A 15,659-nucleotide genomic window follows, 5' to 3' on the forward strand; every position below is an offset into this window, starting at 1 on the left:
GTTTACGACAAGCGCGACGGAGGAAACCCGATAGCAGATTTTCATGGAGCGCTGTTCGATGCGACGATCGAGTATCTTGATCGACGATCTTGGAGCATAATCCTAACGACGCGGTATATTTACCTCGAAGACAATTCACCTTCGTCGCTTCTATCGTGCGTTAGCTCGTCCCTTCTCTCCACCGCAGCATCGTGCATTTTAATCGGACGTTGCTTAGAAAGACGCTCCCATCATAGACATTCTAAGCTCGATAGAAATCCTTCGCGACGACGAACGAAAAAAAATGAACGCGACTAACCAATGGGAGTAATTCGACAGGACACGGTCGATCGATCTCGGCATCGTTTCGCGGCGTGGTTCTTTCCAAGCATACGCGGTATTATGTAAAAGTGGCCGCATCCTATCGTTCTTCGTTATCACCGCCATTTCCTCTTCTCGTCGTATCCGTCTTTCTCGATTTCACGTTTCTCTTGCGTTTCGAATCCTCGAGAGGAGGACGATCAACATGGAAAATAATTCATTCACGGTCATTCTCTGGTGATCGCGCGCTTGCCCTCGTCGTTACTTTCAATCGACTTTCAAATTTACGATTACACAGACGGAAACACCGACGCAACGCATCAAACGTATTATTCGATCGGCGAGGCCCTCTTACGCAACGCGTTAAAGGTTGATAAATCGACATGGTTGTCGAGGGTCTCGTATTTCTCGACGGAGCCGCGCCATCACGTGGCATTGGAGCTCGGAGACTTTAACGCCCGGAAAGACGATTCACAGTGAACGCACGCGGCATAGCGCGCGGGCCATTCGCGCTACCATCTTTTTTCCTACTTTTCCGCTCGTTGATCCGCTCGCAGAAGCGCGGTTATCGAAGTGGACGATAATCGAACGGGCAATGCAACGATTAAAGGTACGATGACAGAAGAGTAGAGCTTGCAACGGTAGCGAGGTTGCGCGATAATTATCACGGTGGCGAAGAAAGGAAGTGGCGAAATCGATCCGCGACTTTTTCCACGATCATCAACACCAGATTCCCCGTCGTCGCTCCTCGGCCGTTAAGAACGAAGCCGAAGAAACGCGAAAAGAAAACGAGTGGCGGCTGATAGCTCGGATTTCCGAAGGTCAGTAACCAGGAGCAAGAAACACGGAAGAGACAACCCAGCGTAAAAACGGCACGTCGATTGAAATTATATAATTAACCGATCGCCGATTCCAGCCGCCTTTAAGAGACGTTTCTTTTTGCGTGACTCCATACCTTCCACGGCTGTCGTTCCATTTAACGCTATCTTCGACTTGTGGACTCAAACCCCTTTCGAAGGAAAATAAAAAAGGGAAAAGAAGAAACAGTGGGAACGACGTTCTTCGCTTTCGGGGCGGCTAACTCGAGTTTCCCAAAAGTTGTGAGAATATTCGAGAGCGTGACAATGGAGAATCAAACCCCCCTTTCGACCTGCTGATTTGGCTCCACTAGATTACCCTTGACCGTCTTCCTGATCGCGGTGAAAAGATGGATTAGAGTGGAAAGCTCGGAGGTTGAAAAGACGTGTATACGCCTGGGTCCTCCGGCTCGTATTTTCGGAGGTCAGTAACCAGAAGAGAAAGAAGACACGGTTGCGCGCTCGTTCGCGAAGGGAGACGGAAGAAGCGAGACCTACGCGCGTGTACGGCCACGTCTTGGGGAGGGAAGGCGCGTCGAGAAAAACAGAGAGAAAGAGAGCGAGCAAATGAAAAAAGAGGCGAAGAGAGCGGGGCTACTCGATGGCCGAGGCGATGAACAGAGAAGAGGAGCACAGAATAGAAAGAGAGAAGAAGCAGAGAGAAGGCTACCGCCTTCTCGCTGAGGAGAACTCGGAGCGAAGCCGAGCTGTGCCGAGCCGAACGAAGGGGGTGGGGAAGAGTACCGTTGGTTCTGTCGATGGGGAATACTGAACCGAACGAACGAAACGTACCGGCTGCACCGCGTCCTCTGCACTGTCGAGGAACGAGCCGAGAATCCAAGGAAAGAAAGGAAGGAGAGAACGAGGAAAGAGTCAGGCAGAAGAAAGAACGAATCGAAGGAAGGAGGTTCGCCGGTGCCGCCGCTTGCTGCTCGCGCTTCTCGAACTCGCGCGGCCGAGAAAGACGAAGAGGGTTCGAGGGGCCGGTTAGAGTGTAGGAACGGGAAGAGAATCGAAGAGAAGGGAACAGAGAGAAAAGAAGCGAAGTGAGACTACTCGTCGAGTCGAGGCGAGCGGAGCCGGCCTCCTCTTCCTTCCTCGCTACCCGTCCTCCGTCAGTCCTCCCGGCGACGCACACGAACGCGCCACGGTAACGTGGTTACGTTAGTGCGTACACGCGCACACCGCGATTCGTACACAAGGAGACACCTAGACTCACCTTACCCACCGTACTCGTCAGTTCGAACCACGCGGCTTCGCACGGTGTACACGACCGTACGTCAAGGACGAGGCAGTCCTCTTCGCCAAGGAGCGAGGAGAGGTCCTCCGCGCGTGATTCCGATCGCTTCTTCAACGCGCTTAGTTCTTCCGCGCTACCGCCTGTCTTCCTCTGTTTAACGCGCGCTCGGACCTTCGCGAGAAATCCTGCGAGGTTAGTGACGAAGCCACGAACAGGTCGGACCACGAAGATCGAGCGTATCGTCGATAAGGGAGAGAACACGGCAGCGACGTTCTGTCGTTAATTTCGAGTTGTTCCACTCACAGGGAACTTCCTCTTCTGGGACGTCAAAAAGATCGGGAGGAAGTTGAGACTACGTCGAGAGCAGTGCCGGCAAAAGCAGTTGAAAAACTCGGTTCAAGTTTGTTTGTTCGTCGGGAACGAGAATCGAGTCGATGAGATCGACTCGGTTCGCCAAAGTTTCGCGCGTAGACGCTAGTGACCGCTGACGGACCACATTACGACCTGAAGATATGTCAGTGACTTTGACTTGTGAACTTTGACAGTTTACCGTGGTTGTGTCAGGATTCGCCGGCTTCCAGGGAAACGTCTAAGGTGAGTGACGAGTCCTCCTATTCAGCTGGTATACGATGTCTTAAATTTCAAAGCAACCCCCTGGTCCGAGTAATGTTTCACGCGTAACAATCCTTACAACAAACACGTTCGCGCTTGTTTACTATAAAAGTAGGCGCGCGCCCCCTCCTAATCATTCTAAAAGAAGCGGTCAATTTTCTGGAGAGTTCCGGAGAACACGCGGTGACCTGACATAGTTTTACCGCTAAACGGAGCAAAATTGTTACGAGGAAAGTTGCGAATCCGATACCGTACAACCACACTCCGCTAGTAAAAATTAATCGAAGAATGGAATAAATGGTATCGAGCAATTCTAAACGACGTGTAAGATTCCTTTTCTAATCGTTGCCAGCAAATTCCACGTGTAATCGATGGCTTAACTACGATGGAGCAATAAAATAGCATGGAGTATGTTACTTCAAACGGTCGAGACCCTTTAGTGCGCGAATTACGTCATAGAAGGAGCTCTTCGAATACAGAAAGTGTTTCTTCACGCTCGGTTCTTTGAGAGCCTTGGCCCTAACGGTACCAGGACCAAAGTTAAAGCCTGGAAAAAAAGAGAACGGTAATAACGCAATCCGTGCTTCGTTCCCGAGTGCATTGTTCGCGATTCACCTTGTCTTACAGATTCGCATCGTATAAGCTTCGTCGATCCAGAATAATCGTGTTATTTTTGTTGATCTGTCGTTACTGTTTTATTTTTCCTACTTTTCCATTGAAAAAATCCATCGAGTTTCAACGACAAATAGAAAATCAAATATTTGCTTTAAATTAAAAGCGATCATCATGTCTGTAATGTAGACTCCATCCATGTGTGCCGATCGACATTCGAAGATTAACGTAAATTTACACCGAACATGAACAAATCGAGTTATCGTTCTTTGTAATCGGAAGACGTTTGTTCATTATCGAACAGTTGGTAAACGATTCGGCTACCTCGAAAGTATCAAACAGCGAAACGAGTATAAAGAAACACCGTTAAACGCGCGTATTTCCTAATATGACATAACGGTGCACCGTTGGTCTCTTCTTCCTCCACTCGTCTGCTCGAAAATCTGTCGATCCTTGAGGAATCACGCGTTTCCGTTTTTCACTTGTACTCCACTATACTTCGTGGAAACAGGAATGACGAGCGATAAGATTCGTTAAAAGTGTGAAAGGAAAACCAAAGATATCGAAATGAACGTAACGTCCAATCAAGCAACAGCTTGAATCAACTGGAACTAAGTTCCGCTAAACTAGGGCTCCATCGGGTGAACGTCGGGATATTTAAACGAGACATAAACGGCGCGAAAGGAATCGATTTCTGCCACGTTACAAGATAAGTGGTTTTCGATTTTGAGAATGGCACGCCGTAGGAGAGGATAATGACGCTCGCAGGTGCCTACTAATGTGACATAACGGTATCCGCAGACCGCGGTTCGTAGCCGCGGTCATTGCAAACTCGCGTGTATGTAATCATTTTGGGGTGGGGGACGGGGGCGGTCGATTTATTGGAACGGTCGTTGCACCTTTCAAACGGGCCACTCGACGAAGGGGTCCTTTTCCAATGATTACAGCGTATCTGACACTCGTGACAGAGAATAAAGGGAAAAATCTGTTTAATCCGACAGAAGAAACGCAAACATTTGTAAAAATTCGAAAAAGATAGAAATTCAAAGATTCAAACGAAAAAATTTGAATTTAGATACAAAATAGCGAAATAATGTAACTGAATTTGAAGATCAGATTAATATTATAAGGTTCTTTTTTAAGATACTTCGATCTTGTCATAATCTAATTAGTACAAGGCAGAAGCAGTGTCGCTTTCTCCGTCTTTAAAAAAAAAAATCAAGGGTGGTCGATGACCGTGTCGTTCGTAGGCCTAGCCTAGATTCGTTCGCCGCGGGCGAGCGGCGAGGCTGAAAGTACCGTAGCGCCATTTTCCATGCAAAAATTGCGCTTGTCCTGCGATTCCGCGATAATACATACGCCGAACCGTAAAGTATTACGCGCTACCGTAACGATGACCGTCCGGTATATACACGGTGTCCCGTTCCACGCATTTCACGGTTCTGTTATTAATTATCGCGCATTCGCACATTTGTCTACACGCCCCTCGATCCTTTCGTAAAATCTTTTCAAGTGATCTTTCTGCCGTTTTCCTTGCGATCCTTACAAGATCGTCTATTAGATTACAAGAAGTTCATAGAAACATTTAAACAAAAATGACTGCGTTCACAATTTGTATTTTTGCTCCAAAATGTACTTAGAGATATTTTCTCCGCCGTTTCTTACACCGATTCTGCAACGATAATTTAACATGCACCTCCGATTCCTCAAATTTCACGCCCCATCGTCGCAATTAATCGACCTCGTGTCGTTATCAAACAGCGAATTTATCGCGATTATCAAAGTCATTATTTTTATCGCTGTTGCGGTTATTATTATCGAGAAGGTGCGTAGGACCGGTTAAAAGCGAGGTGCGCGAGTCTGCGTGAATGCGCCCCGCTATAAAGGCCATTATACTCACTTCCTCATTCTCACTTACCCTGTTCTTCGCAAGAATTTACCGCGATAAAGTTCGCGGTGGCAGCGGCGCGTAAATCTTCCATAAAAATATCGTAAAATTCCTTCGTTGCCGCCGGATTCCAAGGTCAACCGGGAAAAAATAAACACATTCGTATTCCGAGGGAAACACCATTAGCACGAACCGCGGTACTTCACATCCTGCGTACACCGAAGTACGTATTCATTCTGAAACGTTTTATCGTTCGATGGAAGATTGTCCCGGAGCAACGAGATATCGAGGGAGAGAAAGAGAAAAATTATCGTAACTTTCTGGCCGTGCTCGGTGCACCGAAAAAGCCTAAAGTATCACGGATCCTGCAGAGGCACGTATCATATACCGGGTGACTCGTTTCGAGACAACGTCGAACGTAAATGTGAATGGCGTGTGTACACGAGCAGGGGGTCTCGAGTGAGTCTAGCGCAAAAAGCCAATAACCGCCCTACATCGATCCTGTATTATCGAAAAAACAACTACTACTACTACTACTACTACTACTACTACTACTACTGCTGCTACTACTACTACTACTACCACCACTACCACTACCACTACCACTACTACTACTACCACTACTACTACTACTACTACTATTACTACTACTACTACTACTACTACTACTACTACTGCTACTGCTACTACTACTGCTACTACTGCTACACTACTATATCGCGAAATACACGTTAAATTGGATCCGATAAAAATGCAAAAAATAGCAAAAGACACAGAGGCTGAAAAATTTCGGAAAATCGAAGATAAAGAGAAATCAATTAAAACTCGTTGTGATTAGCAAGAACGAGCGATAGGAAGTATAGCAGAACATTCAACGGAGCGCATTAAGTTCGATCGATCGAATGATCACAATTGGATGGTAAATAAAGGTAGCAAAAATGAGTCGGTTCGATGATCGAGTAGTGAAGAAGGCCGAAGTATCACGAGGAACGGTGAGCCACGTAAAGCTACGTACCGGGTGTTCACATCGCGCAGAAGCGCGACTGGTTAAAGAGAAGGAGGAAGGTTCGAGCTTGCACGTATATAGGAGGCTCGCGAGCCGAGCACCAGGAGTCAATGACCGTTCTACATTGACGCGTTGCGCCGGCCCGAGTGCCGGCTGAGTTGAGTAAAGTCACGGCCAGCCATCAGCCGTGAGATTCCCTCCCTTCGCTTCGCTTTGCTTCGCTATAGCCTTGCTCTACCTGTCGATAGCCCCGAGCTACTCTCGAGTACGATCAAAACATACTTTTCCTAAGCAGAGTCACTTCCGTTCCGACTACTTTTCTATTTATTTCATTTCGCACACTCAAATTTTTATATTACACGCGCACGATATCGACTAAGAGTCGTTTACACGCTATAGAATTTTAAAACACCGTTGGATTCAGCTCCGTTTAGGTCGTTGATCGATTATCGATTGATCGAGTTAAATTTAGATACTCGATTTCAAAAGTATTCATCTAAAATACGATTTGATATTTGAGATAAATTTTTGTTACTTCGCCAGGCTTTATCGTCCTTCCAATTGAATTTAAATTGTTCGAGTCGAGCACGATGAAGATTATAGTTTACATCGAAAAAGGAAAAAGACAAATCGGTTGCGTGGTCAGAACGCGGCAGCTGATGGGCTATCTGGGAAGAGCGTAAAACAGGAAGTTGTTCGATAGGAAGATGTACGAACAGAATTCGATCGCGAACAAGTTTAACGCGATTCTGACACGATTTTATATCATTTTCCGGGTGTCACCTCCAGATGGTAATTACGTATGCAGGCTAAATTTAGTGTCGAAGGCTGAGCTATCCTTGACTCTCTCACCGGTAATAAACGCGCTTTACTATCGCCAAGCTACTAGAGAAGGTACACTTACCTAGAAAAGATACCACGTAAAATTTCCATTTTCTCAAGTACCCGCGAACGACTTTGAATAAGCAGCGAAGTAACGATCGCCGTGGAGCAAGTATGCCAATTTGCAATTCAAAACGACCATGCGGTTAACTTCTAATTTCTTCTTGATACCGTGGACGATTCATCAGAACGATTTTCAGCGTTGTTACAATGCTTCTCGTTTCCTTTGACATTCACCTGCCGTTAGATTCTGTTATTTTCTTTTCTTTTTTTCCCCTCGAAAAGAAACTCGGAGAAACTTTACCGAACGATGTTGATAATTCCATCTTAATTAACTTTGATCCTTGAATGAACGTACGAATGGAAATTATTTCGTTTCATTCGGGCCACTCGAAACGCATTAAACCGGTAATATGCAGCAGGCAAGAGCGAGCGAGCGGACGAGCGGGTGAGCGCACTCGTTGGTTATATAAGGTGAAAGGGCGACTGACATTGACATTGAAGTTCGTGCTATTCAATGCGGAAACGGACAAACTCCGTTATTTAATCTCTTTCACAACGATTACGAGGGAACGTTTTATCGGCCGGAGGTATCGACCGGAAGCGCAAATGCGTGTTACGTGTTTCGTCGAACGAGCTCGGCTAGAATTCTCGCGGTGCGTAGCAAAATATCAATTTCTCCTGTCTTACAAGCTACTACTACAGGTACTTCCGGTAATTATATATATCTTCTCTCTTCTGTAGTTTTTACGTGTCATTCTTAACGTTGCCATGACAACGATTTGGTCAAAATTCGAAAAATATCAAACGAACGTACTCTCCGATCAACGTTAACGCTGCTTCTATCTTTCGTACGTTTCATTAGAACGCCATGTTTCCGTTGATCCTCGAGGAGTAGCTCGAACGAGATATAGGAGTACCTGACCTGCCTTACACCACGCAGTCGAGCACAATACCCGAATAACCGACGCTCTTATCTGGCTACGACAATTTCTCCAACGGTGTACCGCAGGTCCGTACTTGGTGACGTGCCACCCGCTTATCAGGATCGTCTCGCAAATTCCGATGCTGATAATCCTGCGTATTCCCCTCTTAACGAAACTTATTTCATAACATTTTGGCGTGAATTGTCAACGATTACCAGAGAGATCACCATCCTTCATTTTCACTTTTTATCATTGAACGCGGCGCGTGCAAAGGTCCATCCCGAAACACATACGAGTTTTCGTTCGACTCTTCGTGTTCTGAGCTGGTCAATGCAGGCGATAAAGCGGCAAACAAGCACTCAGACCGCGTATGCCGAACAAGAATTAATTTTATCAGAACGCAAATGTCCCTCCATCGTGATTGCTTCCACGAAATGGGTTACATGGACAAAAGAGAGACAGAAATGGCAGGAATGCGGAGGGAAATTTTCGAAACGGTACAAACGTTCTTCCTTGGTTTGCAATGCGCAAGCTGATTGCCCATTCGTTTGCTTTTTGCCGTAGCAACACGGATCGTGGATGAGAACGAACGTTTCTTCGAGCGCTCACTTTTCTCCTCTAGCCCCCTTTTATATACGTTCGTTCTATGAATCCGATTTTTAGCCCGAGCGAATCATCTAGAAATTAGAATGCGGGCAAAGAACGATAGTTTCCAACAAGGACACCGTTACGTAGTCCATTTTGTAATAGGATGTGCGGGTCCCGGTGCGATTTGTGGTGTTACAAAATGGGTTATGCCGCGCGGCGAGTGCCAAGTTCATCGACCGTGCAGGAAAATGAAAATCCGCCTTTCATTCGGTGAAAATCGGGCACACGGCAAAAGGGAATCGAAGACGCGGAGACGCCATGATTTCGAGCGAATGTTCTGTTTCATTTACGGACAAATATTCATTTCGACAGGTATCCAGCGGTTCATCGAGTTCTTTCGATGCGAAAGAATGGAAACCAAGCGTAAATTGTCTTTGAGACGGTCGAGCCGACAGCTCGAAGTGTGCTATTACAAAATGGGTTATGCAGCGCGTGAAGAGAGTCAAGTTCAATAACCGACGAGAATAGAAACCTGCGACCTAGTACAAATTCATTTCACTCGTGCTAGTAAAAATCTCGACGATTTCATTCTCCGCTCTAACAATTCTTCAAGGATTCGCTGACTGTGCCAAACTATCGAACAGTTTCGTTAAGAAAAGAAAATAATATCAGAGTTCTGCTAAATTTTCCTGACGAGTTTTCTTCTTTCTCGCGTATCGTCAAATTTTCCACACTTTTCTCGAGAGAAGACCCTTGTCTACGTATCGAAAACATATTGAAGCGAATGGCTAGAAATACGAAGAATCGACGCGTGGATCGTCGATTTTCGAGAAGGATACCGGTGTGCCTGTTCGAAGTGTGCTATTACAAAATGGGTTATGCAGCGCGCAAAGAGAGTCGGGTTCAACAACCGACGAGAACGGTGAACCGAGGCGCGCAGGCCGGTAGCGAAAATGATATAGCGGTCGTCCGTGACTCCACGGCGTACCGGCGTACGTAGAGGAGGTCCTCGGCCGAGAACAGAAAGAACAGAAAGAGAGGACACACCGGCGAACCAGCCGGTCGACCTCCACCACTGCCGTAGTCTGCCGATCACGTGTCCCCATTGAAAGCGGCTGGCCACGTACGGCCTGACGTCGATCACAACTACTCGAGAGCGGCGTTCTACCTTCGCGCGCCACGTTGCTTCTATCACGGCCGACCAGACATTGTACGTTTCCACTTGTACTTTTGCGGAGCGATACGATACTCTTCCAACGCAATACGCTTCGACGCTATTCGACAATATCGGACGGTTCGGTTAGCGGAAGAACTTCTCTTCGCGATTCCACCAAACGAAATCAATTTTTCGTCACTCGTAATTGGAGAGTTCGAGCATAGAAGTATCGAAAAGATAATAATAATGCCTCGACTGACAGACGAAGACAAAATTGGTCACGGTTCGTTCGTGACTTCATCGAGGATGAAGAACGAGTCCAGCCGCCGCGCCGCTTCGACTATCATTGTCCTGTCGAGATCGATGAAAAGATACTTGGAATTCAGGGCCGTCCAGTTCGATCACGACTAATCACGAAGATCGGTACAACGTGACGCTCGGCTCTACTCGATACGATGAACTCTCAAGGTTCAACGAATTCCCTTCGGTTCGAGGTCCTGAACTCGAGAACAGAGCCAGGAAACGATGTCTCTGACCTGGCACAGCTCGATTCATCTCTCGCCTTTGGGTTACATAAGAAGCAGAGGATGCCGGCGATACCTTTTACGGCGCGTGTGCGCGGACCTTGCGACATTAACGCATGCGATTAACCAAATCATCGATCGTTCATCCTATTATCGCGGAGAGTTCAATAGTCTTCGGTAGTTTTCCGACTTTCGCACAGCTCTTGAAGAAAATCTCATTCGTTTTATTAGAAACGAAGGAAAAGTCGCCACGAAGATACGGAATAGTACGTCGTACGACAAATAGAAACGCCGAGGGGATGACAATGTTGTTGGAAGGAAAAGTGAAGAAGGAGAGATAAAGCGCGGAAGATAAGGAGAAACACGACTGACCGAAGTCCTACCGAAAACGAATTCGGTTTTACTTTTGACCGCGCCTTCGTCGGCTGTACAACGGTGCTTTTACGCACCTGTACACGCATAGACGCGTGCATAGTGGCCCACGTGTAAACGTCTTCACGTATTCATGGTTTTACGACCGTTTGGTAGTCGTACCTGTACGGTACCTTGGTATACACAAGCCTATGTACAGTTAGGCGAGTGACGCGGTTTGGTTTCGATGCCAGTACGTGGCGATATGCAGGGGCGGATCATAAGCCTCGTAGTATCGTAACTCGTGTGTCTCGAACTAATTTTGCCACGTCGACTTATCGCCAATCATTGGATACGTTTTTGCCCGTGTCGATTAATTAGATGGAACACAAGACAAGACTGTGAACGACAGGCGTCATCGATAGCGTGTAATTAATTCATCTTGATGTAAATACACAAAAATTGCGACTCATCGTCTCGAATATCGGCGATATTACGATACGAAATGTAATCACGATTGAACGTTGCAAGCAGTTTTAGAATCGCATACGAGAAAGGATCGTAACAGTTGGATGTGCAAAGAAAACTACGATTCTTGAGAAACAGAAGGAAACGCGGCGCGCTCGTTTAGGAAGATTTTCGCGCATGGCTAGGAACACGATGCGTTAAAGTTCGTTCACCGCTTGAACACTGTCTCCGTCCGTCCCTGTCTGTGAACGTACACGTACGTGTTGCGTATAGAATATAGGCGCAAAAGGGGGTCCCCTATGGGGGTATCGGAACCTCGTTACTCAGCGCACCATGCTTATAGCGTGGTCCAAGTCCAAGTCCAAGTAGACTTGCAAGTGGGACAATGACCGGCAAAGACCTTCTTTCAGATCCGTGGCGAGAGAGAATGGAAGGTGCCAGGTGAACGAGGAGAAAGAAGGACGAAGCGAGCAGGCGTAGAAGGGGAGGCAATCGCGAACTCACTTCGCTAATTCACTTGCTCGTTGCTTTTCCGGTTTACATTTTGCTACCAGCCGAGAGTACGTCGGCCTTTAAAGACGCGCCGCCGACTAGTCCGAGAAACGCGCCGGAAACGGGACTTTGATTTTCGCTAAGAATCGACCGTCGATAACGCTGATCCAAAGGAAGACGCGTTCTTCGGTTCTATCGAGAAATAATGAGAATTATTTCTCGTTAAAATCGTTTCTCGTCGCACAATTTGAAACTAATCGAACGAGAAATTTTGCAGCTGCTCAATCGAAATTGATTTTTGAAATTATCGAAATGTCTGGACAATGAATTATTTGTAAATTGTAAAGGTGGCACAGGATAGTCGTGGAAATTCAAATCGACTAACGGAACGTAGGCGAAGTTCTTTAGAGACGCCAACAGCTACACGCGGAAAATAGTAGATGCTTTTTATCGCGCGTAAAGAAGTAAAGTTCTCTGCAAGATCAGTGGAATAACAGCACTTTCTACAAAAAGCTTAAACGCAACATGTCCCGGTTCAAAGCCTTAAGGGTCATTGACACCGCGGTGACTCGGCAAAGCATCGACCTTCTTACAGATGTCCAGACCTTTCTTAACCGTCAAGAACACCGAATGAATATTTGATGCGACGATCCTGTAAGCTTCTAAACCTTCGGAATCCTCAACTTATCCGCTAATTGGTCAGTCGATCCAAGTTACCTCGTTACGCGATATCTTCGCCATAATCGACGTCCAGGCGTCCATCAGTAAAACTTTCAATGTTCAACTTTACGCGGTAAAAGAATTTCGAGAGGCTCTCCGGAAAAGATTGACGAATCTTCCAGGAATTCCCTCGCACGAGTCGTATACGCTAACCGAAAGAGAAATAAAATCTGTAAAGAGCCCGGAAACATTTCGGTGAGTCAACAATATTTCATTCTAGGCGAATTTCTGTCCGTTATTCTCGGAAAGCCGCGTGTGTATACGCAATCGCCGCGATAAACACGCATACGCCCGTATGGCCCGTTATTCTCTAAAGTAACAGTTACGAGTGTTGTACGAGAGTTAAAGTATCCTACTACACCACGGAATAGTTCGAATGGGTTCCATGGAAACGGCATTTCCGGTTCACATTCGGTTTTCTATTCGCGGCCGCTATTACGCGTCTGATTAGAAACTTGCCAGCCACGAGACAACACGTTGCGCTTCCGTCATTCATTTTACGAGGACAAAGGATCGGGAACCTTTGATTTCCCTTTCGATCGTAACTCGAAGGTATCTAATGTCGTTAACCGATAATAAAGGTATCCATGGAATATCGTTACATCGATATCGATTTAACGTTCAGAAAATATGGATATTCGAGATCAAAGTATCGAATGAAAATTGTTTCTACGAAATTCTGTGATTCGATCGACACCGATGAAAAGTTGGTTAATCAGAAGATATCTAAGGATGAACAGGATGACCGACGTCTAAACCGACGATCTAACGAAGCGAACGACACTGTTTCTCGGTGTCGCCATAGCGTCTAAAAAAGGTGAGCTATTCCGAAATCGTGCGATCCTATCTGACGGTGATTCTCGCAAGAAGCGGTCGAACCGAAGGAAATTAATATATCTGGTACAGCCGTTCCTCCGAGGAGGGAAAAGATCGACGACCCGGGAACGTATCTGGGTTAGTAGTCGTCGGCGATTCACGCGGAAACTTCTTTCGCTAGGAGGGCACCGCGTGGAAATTCGCAAGGTAGATCTTCAGCTCGTCGATTCTCCTCGAAAAGTGAAATTTCGAATAAGCCGTGCTCCGCTGACAAAATTTCGTCGCACGAATTCACGCAGAGATCAACGACCTCGCCCACATACCGGCACGAGTCACTCTCAGACTCGTGTCGCGAAACTGCACCGAGATCGAGTCTCGATGACAAAGAAATCAGCCCGATCGGATACGCGTTCAAGATCCGATACCGAAATAACAATCTATTGTTCTTTTCTCTGATAAAAGTGCAATCGTGAATATCGTTTAGAACTTTCGCTGCGAATAATCGAAACATTTGTCTGTCTGGCCCGGGGACACCGCGTGTTTACGGAGCGAACAAATTTAATTATTTTCAAATTTCCGCCGAAAGTAGTCGGTGCAGTGTACGCGCGACCGGGTTAAAAGCAGCCTGCCGTTAAATTTCGCACGCATGGTAGGATTAAAGCGGAATTATTTTATTCCTGTAAAAGAAGAGGAAGATGGAATCGCGACGAGACGGATTCAGGTGCGACAGAGACAATGCACGCGAGGACCGATAAAGCGCTATTACTGCCATAAATTTAATTCCACCGGTAGAGGCATTTCCACAGAATTACGAATAAATCACAGCTGGCACGATATTCTATTAATTTCAGGAACAGTGCCAAGTGAATTATTGCTAGTCGATACACTGCAATGCCTCATCGTCGGCGCAGTAAATATTTTTCCCAGGTCATTGAGTACGTTGTAGAAAATTTCCATACACCCACTCGTGGTCTGTCCTCGGACAGACTATTTTTTCCTCCCTATACTCTTTATTACACCGTATTCGGTCTTCCGTCTGTATGGTTATAATCCTAGCTACGCATTTAGGCAACATCGTCTTTTATTTACTTCTCGTACGTATGTTTTCGTTGAGAATATGCAAAGATATTCATGGCGAACGGCAGCGACCGTGGCTGAAACAACGACGGTATTATCTCACGATGAAAATCGGGCTTTTGTGTGCGTGGCAGATTTCGTACACGTAACCCGGTAGATGGAATCGAGACCGGTCTTCGGGATTAGAATCCGAGAAAGTTCGACGACCCGTGTGTATGTTCCTCTGTTACGAGGTGCCGATAGTTCCAAGCTAGGTACTCACGATGACGCGCAGACGAAAAAACGAGCCATGTACGAGCGATGCTCGTTTAACCAAAGTGAACGGGGTTACCGATCTCGAGTGGCCGTGACTCTGGGCCAGGGTCTGGGCCAGTTGGATTCCACGTACTTGGTGTTGCGAAAGGAAGATACCGACATCGATACAAAAAGAAGAAAACAACGTGAAAATAAGCGATCGAAGAGAGAAGATCGTTAGCTCTTTAGATTGCAGACTGGTCTGGATCGATTTGGGCCGATTTACATTCATCTGGCTCGAACGTGATCGGTCTATGCAACGAACCGTGAATGGAAAAGGAGGGTGGGAGTGTAGGTAAAGGGTGGCGCTGGGGTTAAATGCACGTCCCCGTAAAGGGGTTGCCTGAGGACAACGGACGAGGAGAAACCGTGTGAGAGGGACGCACCGTAGAAAAAGCACATACTCAAAGGAGGTGTAAACAAGGACGGGAGAAAAACACCGCAGGATTTTTGTAGACGGCTGTCTGGCTTGTAAATTTACCAGACCAGAAAAAATTGTCCTTCGATAATAACGACGATAATCGTTTCCAGCTTATACACCGCATCATGGACGATAATATGAAAATTTAAATCGCGAATGTTGTTAGCTCGTCGCATTTTAGTTGGAAACCTGTCGGAACGAGGTCAATTTCATCGTCTTGTGTATAGACTTCGTTTAAATTCAAATTTTCGCCACTCCATCAAACTATTTTTCCTTCGCGTGTCCTTAAGTTACATCGACTCGTATTCGAACGAGTTCCCTCCAATATTTTCCGCGTAGAATTGCGCACAAGAGAAGTTGAACGCTTCTGTATTCTTAGATCATTCGCCAACTCTCTCGCCTTATCGATTTTACGCGTTACATAAACCA

General features: G+C 46.4%; 1 protein-coding gene across 5 annotated transcripts in view; it reads right to left on the reverse strand.

Moving 5' to 3' along the window:
* Positions 1 to 15,659, reverse strand: part of LOC126866552 (protein FAM76A) — a 48,545-nt gene that overhangs the window by 16,498 nt on the left and 16,388 nt on the right. The window lies entirely within an intron of this gene.

Source organism: Bombus huntii, chromosome 6 (genome assembly GCF_024542735.1).
Source record: "Bombus huntii isolate Logan2020A chromosome 6, iyBomHunt1.1, whole genome shotgun sequence".
NCBI classification, from domain to species: Eukaryota; Metazoa; Arthropoda; class Insecta; order Hymenoptera; family Apidae; genus Bombus; species Bombus huntii.